The 12,201-nt window shown below is 33.8% G+C and overlaps 1 protein-coding gene across 1 annotated transcript in view; it reads right to left on the bottom strand.

Annotated features, from left to right (window-relative positions):
- The window catches only part of ssh (Protein phosphatase Slingshot), a 412,359-nt gene that overhangs the window by 203,677 nt on the left and 196,481 nt on the right, over window positions 1–12,201 (bottom strand). The window lies entirely within an intron of this gene.

Below are 12,201 nucleotides of genomic sequence, written 5' to 3'. Positions count from 1 at the left end.
GGCTAGGAATAAGAAAAGTCTCATTGACTATGTTATTGTTGATAGTGATGTCTTCTCCCTGGTGCAGGACACCAGAGTGTACAGAGGATTTGAAATTGGAAGTGATCACTATTTAGTCTTGAGCAGGATAAAATTGAATTTCATATTGAAAAGAATAACATGTAAGAAAGTTTTAAAGCGAATAAAAGTTGAGCAGCTCTCAGATGTGAACCGTAGACTAAAATACAGAAAGATTATTGAAAAGAAAATGAAAGAGTTTGAGAACAGGAATCAAACCTTGGAGATTCAGTGGCAAACTCTGAAGAAAACATTGATTGATTCTGCCAGAGAAGCATGTGGTGAGGTTGTGTGCAAGGATAAAAAAATCAGAACTCCCTGGTGGACACAGGAAGTTAAAGAGGCAGTGAAGGAAAAGAAGAAAGCATATCAAAAGTTCCTGGCAAATAAGTCAGCTTTTACTATCACAGAATACAGAGACAAATGTAAGAAAGCTAAACAGTGCGTAAAACTAGCTAAACAAAAGTCATGGGAGGACTTTGGCAAGAATATAGAAAATAAATATCAAGAAGGTGGCAAAATATTCTGGAGGTTGTTGAAGCTTAGGAATGGAGGAAAGAGTGCTGTAAAAGGAGTTAGAGATGATAAAGGTGACATGAAAACAGGAGAAAAAGATATTCTTGAAGTATGGAGTAATTACTTTGAAAAACTGCTAAATGAAACAAGCAGTGATGACAGCACAGTGATAAAAAACACTGACCAGGCATGCAGTCGGGAATACATATCCATACTTGAAGTAGAAAAAGCCATCAAAGGCTTGAAATGTGGAAAGGCAGCAGGAGTAGATGATATTCGACCAGAAATGCTGAAGTATGGTGGTATCAAAGTCTTACAGTGGCTGCACTGCATAGTTCAGAAAGCCTGGACAGAGGGACGAATTCCCGATGATTGGAGTAGAGCTCTCATAGTACCCATATATAAAAAGGGAAATAAAACGGAATGTGAGAATTACAGAGGTATTTCCCTACTGAGTGTTCCTGGCAAGATCTATGCCAGTATACTTGAGAAACGATTGAGAAGAATTGTGGAAGAAAAGCTTGGTGAAGAACAAGCTGGATTCAGGCCAAATAGAGGCTGTCAGGATCAGATCTTCACTTTACGACAAATAGTCGAGAAAGCATGGGAATATAACAAAGATCTGTATTTAAGTTTTGTCGATTTGGAAAAGGCATATGACAGGGTGCCAAGAGAGAAGCTATTCAATACGCTGCAGTTATATGGTGTCAATGGGGCATTATATCAAGCAATACTTAGTCTTTATTTGAGTTGTAAGTCAGCAGTTAGAATTGAAGGAAGTACAGGAAGATGGTTTAATGTTAAATCTGGTGTGAGACAAGGATGTACATTATCCCCTCTGTTATTCATTATCTATATGGATCACGTTATGAAGGAAAGTGGTATTAAACCTGATATCAAAATTGGAGATGTTAATGTCAGCTCTTTGCTTTATGCGGATGATGTTATACTTCTAAATAAATCCACTACAAGTCTGCAAGATTCTCTGACTAAATTGAATAGCTGTTGTAATAGATATGGTATGAAGGTCAGCAATAAAAAGACAAAGATAATGAAAATAGGCAGAATCATTGAAAATGTCAACTGTGTTGTGAATGGAGAACCTGTGGAAACAAGTAAAACATTTCAGCTACTTAGGCACAATTTTTACTGAAGATGGTAAATTAAATATAGAAATAGACAACAGAATCAGCAAAGCTGGTATGGTGGGAAGTCAATTGAATAAATTCATATGGAATAAAAGAGAAATTAGTCGGAACACTAAATTAGCTGTATACAAGACAGTGTTCAAACCAGTTTTAACTTATGGATCTGAGAGCTGGGTCAGAAGTAAAACACTTGACCAAAGACTAGAGACTGCAGATATGAGAGTCCTGAGAAAGATTAGAGGCGTGAATAGATGGCATCAATGGCAATATCATATTAAAAATGAGGATATTAGGAAAGAACTTGACATTGTCAGCATCCAGGAATGCATTAGCAGAGCTAATCTCAGGTGGTATGGTCATTTAAATAGAATGGGCGAGGAAAGATTAGCAAAACAAGTGTTCTCTGCCAGGTTGGCAGGAAAATGACCCAGAGGAAGACCAAGATATAGGTGGATTGATACGGTACAAAGTGCCTTAGACGATAGAAATATACGATCTGATAATGTTGGAGTCTTGACAAGTAACAGACTGATTTGGAGGAAAATTGTAGATAGGAAGTTAGTAATGATGTAATTTTTTCATGTAGTACTGTCATATCCTGTACACCCCCTTGAGGGTACATAGCAGGAATTTGATGATGATGATGATGATTACTTTTGCTTTTTTAAAAATAGAGGGAAGTTTACCAGTTGTAAGAATGTCAGTACAGAACTTTGTTAACCATATTCTTGCATTTCTTCCCAGATTAATCAAAAATTCTGGATGAATGTTATCAAAACCAGGAGCCTTACCAGGCTTTAATTCCTTTAAGGCTGCTTCAACTTCTTGCTGCGTAAAAGGGTGTGCAAAATTTGAAGTTATAGGTGAAGACTTGCTAAATTCTTTTAATTTTCTCTTTATTCTTGTATGCTTTTTATTGTTTGGGATATGTGATATATTAACAATATGTATAGCTAGTTGATCTGGGGTGATTCTTGGTTGTTCTTTAATCAAAGGAGAACTACCACCTAGTTTCCTAAGAAGGCTCCAAGCTTTACTGCTGGAATGAGTAAAGTCTATATCTTCAACTGTATTTACCCATTTTTTCCTTCAGGATATATCCAAGTTTTCTAGGAGTTCGTCTGATGTTTTTGGGTCATTGTTTATCTGATATTCATTATAAAATAATTCACATTCTTCGTTCCAACCATGTATATAGTTATGTCTAATACCTCTAGAAATACTTTTCTTCGCAGCAAGCAGGACTACACCTATAAATCGATGAAAATTACTACTTATTGGAGATATCCAGCGAATACATTTGTCAAGTTCATTTGCGTATTTATTACAGTCAGCCTTTTTAAAATTCCAGCGTGGGATAGGCTTTGATCTTACAAATGGAATGGAAATGCCAATGTCAATTAATATCGGTCTATGTTGACTATGAGGAAAGTCAGTTAAGACCCTTCTCAGATTTTTGCATAGGGTGACCTGAATTATTTATGCTCACAAGACATAAATCAGGGTTATAGTCTCTTTTCCAGGCCGCAGATCTAAAAGTGCCTTTGTCTTTTCCATATACCAATGAAAGTGTAACACGCACACAACACACTGAAACTGCTTATTTCACTTTTTCCTCAATTCAAAAGACTATTTATAGTGTATGCACATGCTGAAATACTGCTTGTTTCATTTTATCCCCATGCAACTCAAAAGATTGTAAAATAAGTTCAACTTGAATGCTGAATGTGAATATTTAACCCTTCCACACAGATGAACCATTCAGACTATTCTGTCAAAGAACCAGATGTTACCAATGAAACAATACATCACACCCAACTTCAACCAATGTATTTCATATTATATATAAAAAGTTATGTTTATAATTAGATAATAAAATAGAAAAACTAAACCATGAAGTTGTATACAAGAGTACTATTTATATCATATAATCTCTAAAATCTGCAAAATTTCATTGGGCAATCTATTCATTTTTTTTTTTTTTAATGGAATACATCGGTATTCTATAGAATAACGAGTCATTTTTGTTAGAGAAATAGGAATTTTATTTCATACTTAATATAAATAAAGTATGAAATAAAATGAAACAAAAATGAGATCTAGGTTAGGATGGTCCTTATTCTTGAAGTTTAGTTTTTTCTAATAGGCACCCTTTCATTTTGTTCTAATATAATGAGTAAAAAATTCAGTAAAAATTTTGACAAATTTATTGAATGTTTATGGTTGAGAAGTATCAAAATTTGTGTTTTGAAATAGAATAATAAATGAACTACAATGTGCATATTCACAACCTGAACATGTTTTAACAAGTTTACTCTCTTGAATTTTCACGCTGCTTTTCTCTATGCATATTAACATAATCATAACAGATCATTGTTAAATTTTAAAAGTTTTCGGTCACATTATAAAAATGGCAAGCAGTATTGCCACGGAAGACAATAGGCATATGGCTTACTGGACAGATGTTAGTCAAGTTTCCCCCACTCAAACCTCCCTTTCAAAAATGCTGTTGTTTTTTCATTACAAAAGAGCAATTAAATGAATGAGGGAGGCAGCCCATTTCACAGGTCAGGATGTTTTGGTAATCTGGGAAAAGACAGAAATACTTACCACATTGAAAAAGTATGTAATGGACAAAGCTGAAAGCATTAGAGAATGAGAAAAATCTTGAAACAGGTCACCACTTGCAAAGAAAGAAGTTGCAGCAGAGAAGTGAGAAGAAATTTTAGAAAGAGAAGGGAAAGAAAAAAAAGTTAATCACTCTCAACAGGCTACTTTGACATCTTTGTCATCTGAAAGTGAGGAAAATGATCTTGTTAAACTAGTAAAGCCATCAACTTCAAGATCACAGCCAAAACATGGAAGAAAGATTATTGTTGATGATAGTTTGGTGGCTAGCCTTCATGTTGCCAAACCTAGTGATTGGAAAGCAGTGATGGTGCTAATTATGTCAATTAAGAATCTAGGCTATGATCCCTCCTACAAGGAAGTAAATGAAGCAATTGCAAATGATGCGCTTCAAAAACCTGGGGCACCTCTAGTACCTTTCAGAGGAATTGGTTGCATTCGCTATTTTTGATGACAGACTTTCTTTTAAAATTTCTTTAAAAAGTGAAATATTGTTGATGTCCAGAGAAGAGTTCAATGAAATGAGCTACACTTGCTAAGTAAACACAGCCATAACTGTTTCTATACAACTAAGACTTCCCAAACAAGGATGCTGCTGACTGAAATGAAGATGAGTCATTCTTATCAATAAAAAAGACCATTAAATGAATGAGAGTTGTCCATGGCATTGCAGAAAGAGATGTCGCCCTTGATGGATGAATACAACAAACTGCACACTAACAATGAAGACCAGAAATGGTTTCTTTTGTTGGTCATAAGTGACTAGAGGAAGAAGTACCCCGACCCAAAGAAAGCAACACTGCCAAAGTAACAGAAACAAAACCAGTAAATTCAAGAATTTGTAAACTTTGTATTAATCTGTTTGAATAATAGGGTTTCATTCTGTCATTTCTTCTATAACTATAGTTGATGTTGATTTGAAAAAATAAATGTTAAAAATTACTAATTAAATAAAATTTGAAAAAATTCACTCTAGCCACTACAGTAGATTTTAAAAACAACAATAATAAAAAAAAAATGTAATTTTATTTACCAATATTAAAAACTAGCAGCTCCAATCCCTAAATATACTCTAATCTGTTTCAAATTTTCACAGTAATTCCCTTCCCTATTATTATTGCAAAAACAATGAGCAGGTGTTCCTCGTACAAACTTCAAAACATTCAAAATTTGATATTTTTAAGAAGAAACCGAACCTAGGTATTCTAAAAGTAGCTTTTAAAGTATATATAAAATCAATATCAGTTTGCAAACCTTAACTTGTATTAAGTAACTGCACTGCAGGTGCTATTCACTGGTGACAATTCTTCAGGGGGAAGTGTATTTTTTCTCACAGAAACCAAATTGTGACCACATGTATAATTATTTTATAATTTCACTCTGAGCACCCAATTTACTGAAACAAATCCTCAGTTTTCTTAAGTGCAATAGCTAATACACGGTGAAAACCACCTCTTCCATGGTCAACTTCACGAACTTTAATATGCACAGTAAAACTGATATGATCTTTCTTTGAAAATGATTTTAAATTTGAACTCTCTTTGGCCTGTTCTTGTGCATGTAATACATCTAATCCATGTATTACATATATGAGCAATAGGTTTTTAAGGCAAATATGTGTCAGCATGCACTCTTTAAAACATACATTTTGTTTTGTTAGAACTTTCATCTGTCTTAATTTCTACATTTTCACATATATTTGGATGTGTCATAGAAATTTCCTTCTTGATTGTTTACTATATTGAAAAAAGTTTCATTCTGAATGCATTCCAAAGTTTTGTTAAGAGGACTTCCTTGAAAAGCAATGCTTAGTGCTACACCAAAGATAGGGTTGTCTGTTTCAATTTTACCTCAAGATATATTTGGGAGTATAAAAGATTTGGAAGTAAAATACTGAAGAAGATAACCCTATCTTTGTAGTGCCGAATACAGCTTCATAGAGTCCTTTTATAATACCCGAGTAGAATAATCTATTTTTAATAAACAGGAAGATTGGCAGCCTTACTCCAGTTATCTGTGAGATTAATTATTCTGCATTCATGTCATCTATATATTTTCAGATTTTATTCTAAATACCCTGACTTTGCACCTGGGTGCAATCAAAGTCAGGATATTTAGAAAAGATCTTATGATTTTGAAATGACAAAAGGACAAGCAATAATGAAACTGTTTGTTTTAATTTAATTACAGTTCAAATATATTGTGTGTTGAAGGTGAGTAGTCGATTGCGTAAATAACGTTGCTAATTAAAATTTAAATGCATTCATTTTATAAATAATGTGAGCAACTACAAATTGCTCACGAACATCGATTTAGTTTTTTCCTGAAAAACTTTGGTTTCTGAAAATTCCCGCATATATCTCACACCACGATTTTTTAACTTTAATTTTTGGGAAAAAAGTATAAGTTACATTTGAGTAAATAAGGTATTATTATTCTATTATTGCCTACATCTCAATGAAATAATTAACTGCATCAGTGAGCACAGTGCAAACATGCCAAGAAACGATAACAAAAATTCAATGCTTGACATATCCACTGTCATTAGCAAATGCCCAAGAATAAATTTTACAAAATGTTTTATGTCCTCTACATAATCTGTATAATAAAAAGTATTCATTAAATGCTTCCATGACATTCTCAGTCTATAGATTATCTACCCTGGGGGAGGGGGGGGGGGGTCATACAGGATATTATGAGACCACATGAAAAGGTTATACCATTACTAACTTCCTATCGACAAATATTCCTCAAAATTAATCTGCTATATGTCAGAACTCAAATATTATTGGATCTTGTATTTCAGTCTTCTAAGGAACTAATTACTGAATCAATCCATCTAGATCTTGGCATTCCTCTAGATCTTTTTAATGACATCACGACAAAAATATTGGTTTTGCTCCCATTCTATTTAAGTGGCCATACCACCTAAGATTAGTTCTGTTAACATATTCCTAAATGCTAACCATGTCCAGTTCTTTCCTAATATCCTCATTTTTAATATGATTCTGTCATTGATGCCAGTTCTGAGAGTTCTGAGAATCATTCTCAGAACTCTCATATCTCATTTCCAGTCTTTAATCAACTGTTTTATTTTCAACTCAGCTCTCAGATCCATAAGTTAAAACTGGTTTTAACAATGTTTGTATACAACAAACTTAGTATATTGACTAATCTTTCTCTAATTCTATATAAATTTATTGACTTACTAACATACCAGTTTTGCTAATTCTGTTGTATATTTTCATATTTAATTTGCCATCTTCAGTAAAAACTGAACAAAAATAGTAGAAATGCTTTACTCATTCTATAGGTTTTTCATTCAGGATGTTTTCAATGCTACTGCCTATTTTCATTGTGTTTGTCATTTTACTGCTGATTTTCATATCAAATTTATTACAGAAGTTATTCAGTACAGTCAAATCGTAGATACAAAGATAATGGAACCTATCGATTTTGCCACTAATACTTGTGGCTTCTTCTGAGTTAAAAAAAAAGGAAAAAAAAAACAATAAATAAAAGCAATAAAGTCTATGACATTACTAAAGAAACAAAACATGTAGGAGCCATTACAATATAAGCTGAAACTTAACCATGTGGATGTAGAACGTGAGTAGTGGCAAGAATTAGTTTTTGTCAAACACTGTGTGCAGATAGCTAGCTGAGAAGTTTGACATATGGAAAAATCTGATAGGTAACAGGTAATTTCTAAATATCATACAAAATTAATGTATGACAAAATTAATGTTTTGTCAAACACTGTGTGCAGATAGCTAGCTGAGAAGTTTGACATATGGAAAAATCTGATAGGTAACAGGTAATTTCTAAATATCATACAAAATTAATGCTTGTTTCATATAAGCTTACACTTTTAAAGGTTTTTTTTTTTAAACCAAAACAAGCCACAAGTGTTAGTGGTGAAACTAATAGGTTTCACCATTTTGTATTTACAATAAACATTTTATTTTATAATTAAACTTATTGGTTGAAAGTCTTCATACCAATACATGTAATACATTTCATCCATGTATTACATATATGAGCAATAGGTTTTTAAGGCAAATGTGTGTCAGCATGCACCCTTTAAAACATACATTTTGTTTTGTTAGAACTTTCATCTGTCTTAATTTCTACATTTTCACAGAAATTTCCTTCTTGGTTGTTTACTATATTGAAAAAATTTTCATTCTGAATGCATCCCAAAGTTTTGTTAAAAGGACTCTCTCTCTGTCCTTGAAAGCAATGCTTAGTGCTACACCAAAGATAAGCTTGATGAAGAAGTAAAGAAAAAGGTACATTTAAAACACAAAAAATTATAAATTATTGAACCGATTTCCATTCCTAAAGATGTGTAAAGACAATAACATCATCCCTAATTTTTTATATTTCAAATGGTAACATTCCAGAAGAGCTAAATGCATTTATCGGAGAGCATGTTTTTTTTTTTTTTTTTTAATCTGTTACACAACAGGATATAATCCATGAGGCTCATTCTCAAACCCCTTCCTTACATTAAGACTTTTATCAGTACTAAACAGCTGGTCTGTGAACTGTTCACTTCACCATTGCACATGAAATCCATAATCACTTTTAAATCCGTGTATTTCATGTCCTTGAAAATAACAATGTTTATAAGTATTTTCAATAAATAAGCTGTAAAAGAATAGACTACTTATTTATTGAAAATTCTTATAAAAACTGTGATTTTCAAATTCAAGTTAAACTTGCCAAGAAATTATATTATTGTGTTATCCTTTATCCAAGTGTACGAAAATAAAGTTTGCACGTGAAGTATCTTTCATGACAAGGGTACTTGTATATACAGGTTAATGACTTCGCATCATTTGCCTTAGTATCCCATAATGCAAAGCATACATCTTTTGGGAACCAGACCCAGATGAGAAACCAAGGTTGAATTAATGCAGAAGTCACATTTCCCAAAAACTAGTCTGGTCAGTAACGATTCCCATAATGCTCGGCATTATACACATCTGAAAGGATGTGTGCTTTGCATTATGGGATATTAAGACAATGGATGTGAAGTCGTCAGCCTCTATATACAAGTAGCCTGGTCTTGAAAGATGCTTCACCCTCAAACTTTGTTTGCCTGCATTTGAATAAAGGATAAAAAAATATAAATTTCAATGTAAAAACAATATTAATTTGTAACCAAGTGAAAAAACTTTCTACTTCTACATTGTGATTTTTCATGGACATAAAATATCCAGATCTAAAAGTAATTGCAAAATTCATATATAAAGTGAAACTATCTACACTTTTAGTGAGTAACAGTAAAGGCATAAGGAAAAAAAAAAGTGTCATCAAAAACCAAAGAACTACACACTGGAGATACATAATAATGAAGAGGTACAGTCAATCCAAAGTGAAAGGTCAGAGTAATTGGGCACTTATCTACCAACTCAGGTTTTTGTTTCTCATGAATTCAAATAGAGGAACCTCAGTTAACTATACAGGCAACAACAACAACAGATAGTTTGTCCGTATCACCAATCTGCACCACTGTGCTATGTTAATTTCAGTTAGAGGTAAAGCTACCCATTCTTAATAAGACTGGATTTGTCAACACCCAGCCTCATTTCATGGATAAGAGTATGCAGAGACAGTCAAGTATCCATGCCTAGTTTTCTTCTGATTATCTACATCTAGTCAAAGTCCTTGAAGTATAATATGAGACCACAAACCTGGCATCTCAGTCTTATTTGGTGTGAGGGATATAGCTCTGGCTCTAGATAGTACTGGAAATACAGAGCCTGAGGAGTAAATTAATGTGGGTGCTGAATGAGTCACATCAAAGAGGGGAGAGAGTTTAGAGGAAAGATGCCAGTAAATGAGAACTTGAAGGTAAATATACTAGTAATTTGTAATGTAAAATAGCAGAAGGGAAAAACAGAGAGAGAGAGAGAGAGAGAGAGTACGGAACTTGATTGCCAAAGATGTAAAGTCTGAATAAGCGTTGAAAGCATGTTTAAGACGTGGTACAATCGGTAGAATGACCGAGGTTGTGCAGCGAAGAGGAAGTGTGAATGAATTGACTATGAATTGCTGGAATGAATGATGCACAGGGTGGTGTAAATGACAGAGTACTGAATTTGAGAATGTTATTAGAAGCTGTGAAGCATAAGCACATTAAAAGTAAAATTGCAAGTATATTGTCCAAGTTTCTTTATATAAAGAAAGTGCTGAAGCCCTCCTACACAGACCAAATTTAAACTGCAACGACGTTCTTACTATTCCTAAAGTATGGGAAATTGTCATACAAAATTGTGTAAAATAATCTTTATATATGTTAATTTTTTTTTTTTGTTTGTTCAGTTATAATTTTAATTTACTTCTATAACACGTTACTGCAAGCATATTGTGATTCCATTGTAATCATGCGCCCTAACTGTATGTTAATCCTAGTATTGTTTGAATTACTGTACTGATGTCCCAAGATACTTGTGATGAAATATTTACGTATTAAAAGTTATCCCTATGGTTAGTACACGTGTTTTTTAGGGAAGAATAATCTTAGAAGAGAATTTTACACAGGCACATAGAATGTTCGTGATCTACAAATAGGTGCTCTTGAGATTGTAAAGAGATGGATAGGTATAAAATTGACATCCTGGGAATTACAGACACCAAATGGAATGGAAAAGGCCACTTCAAAAAACAGAATGGAAAGCTAGTTGTTCACTCAGGAGGTGACTCAAAGTATCATGGGGTAGCTGTGATATGAAAACAGTTCAGGCAAGAAGCATTCTTGGTTATAACCCTGTTAATGATAGGATACTTTCTATCAGACTTAAGGCTTATCCTACCAATGTATCAATTGTAGTAGTTTATGCACCCCACATGGATAGGCCCGATGAAGAGAGTGAGGAATTCTATGAAAGCTTACACTGTTTTGGACTGCCTACTAAGGAGGGACATACTTTACATCTTAGAGGACTTAAATGCAAAAGTGGGAAAGAGTATGAGAGTTAGGCCAGAGTGTGGCATGTTTGGTCTGGGTGAATGTAACACCAGTGGAGAAAGACTCGGAATTTGCTATGCTAACAGATTAGTTATTACCAATACCTACTTCCAGAAACACCCATGACGGACCTATACTTGGATATCTACCACTGATAAGTCAAGGCACCAGACCGATTACATCCTGGCTCTCCAGGATATCTTCCACGGTTCTCCAGCAGTGCAAGACAAGCATCTCTAATGTGCATACTTGTCCTGGAGCAGATTGTGGTACAGACCATCAGCTAGTAAAAGCCAAAGTAAGACTAAGAATCTGAAAACTTCCAGGTCAGGCACATCCTACTAGACAGGATGTTAGAGTAATTCTCCTGGTGGATTCACAGAAGAAACATCAACTTGGTTGGATGATTTTTGGAGACCGATAGGGAGAACTCACCAGAAATGTTTTGGGAAGGAGTTAAAGTGATAATGTAGATTACAAATAACTATTTTTAATTTCTCAACATTTTGACCTTCATATCAAGGTCATCTGGAGTATATACAAATATATTCCATATGATGAACTTGATATGAAGGTCGAAATGTTGAGAAATTAAAAATAGTTATTCATAACATGGTTGTAAAGTCCATAATTTTCAAAACGAATGCTGATCACCATGCAACACTAAAAGAAAGTGATAATACAGGAAGTATTTTGGTCCAATAAGAAGACCAAGAGACCTATGGATATCAGATTCAACATGGGAATTAATCAAAAGAAGGCAGTTGGAAAAACAAAGAGACACAGGGACTGAAGAATATAAGAGATCGCATAGAGAAGTCAGAAGAGCCATCAAAACTAGGACAAGGAAAAGTTGTATACTAATAAATGTGA

This window comes from Typopeltis vanoorti, chromosome 4 (assembly GCF_054136105.1).
Source record: "Typopeltis vanoorti isolate ZY-2024b chromosome 4, IOZ_Tvanoo_1.0, whole genome shotgun sequence".
Lineage (NCBI taxonomy): Eukaryota > Metazoa > Arthropoda > Arachnida > Uropygi > Thelyphonidae > Typopeltis > Typopeltis vanoorti.
The sequence above is the reverse complement of the archived record's forward strand: the minus strand, read 5'-3'. Positions and strand labels throughout refer to the sequence as shown.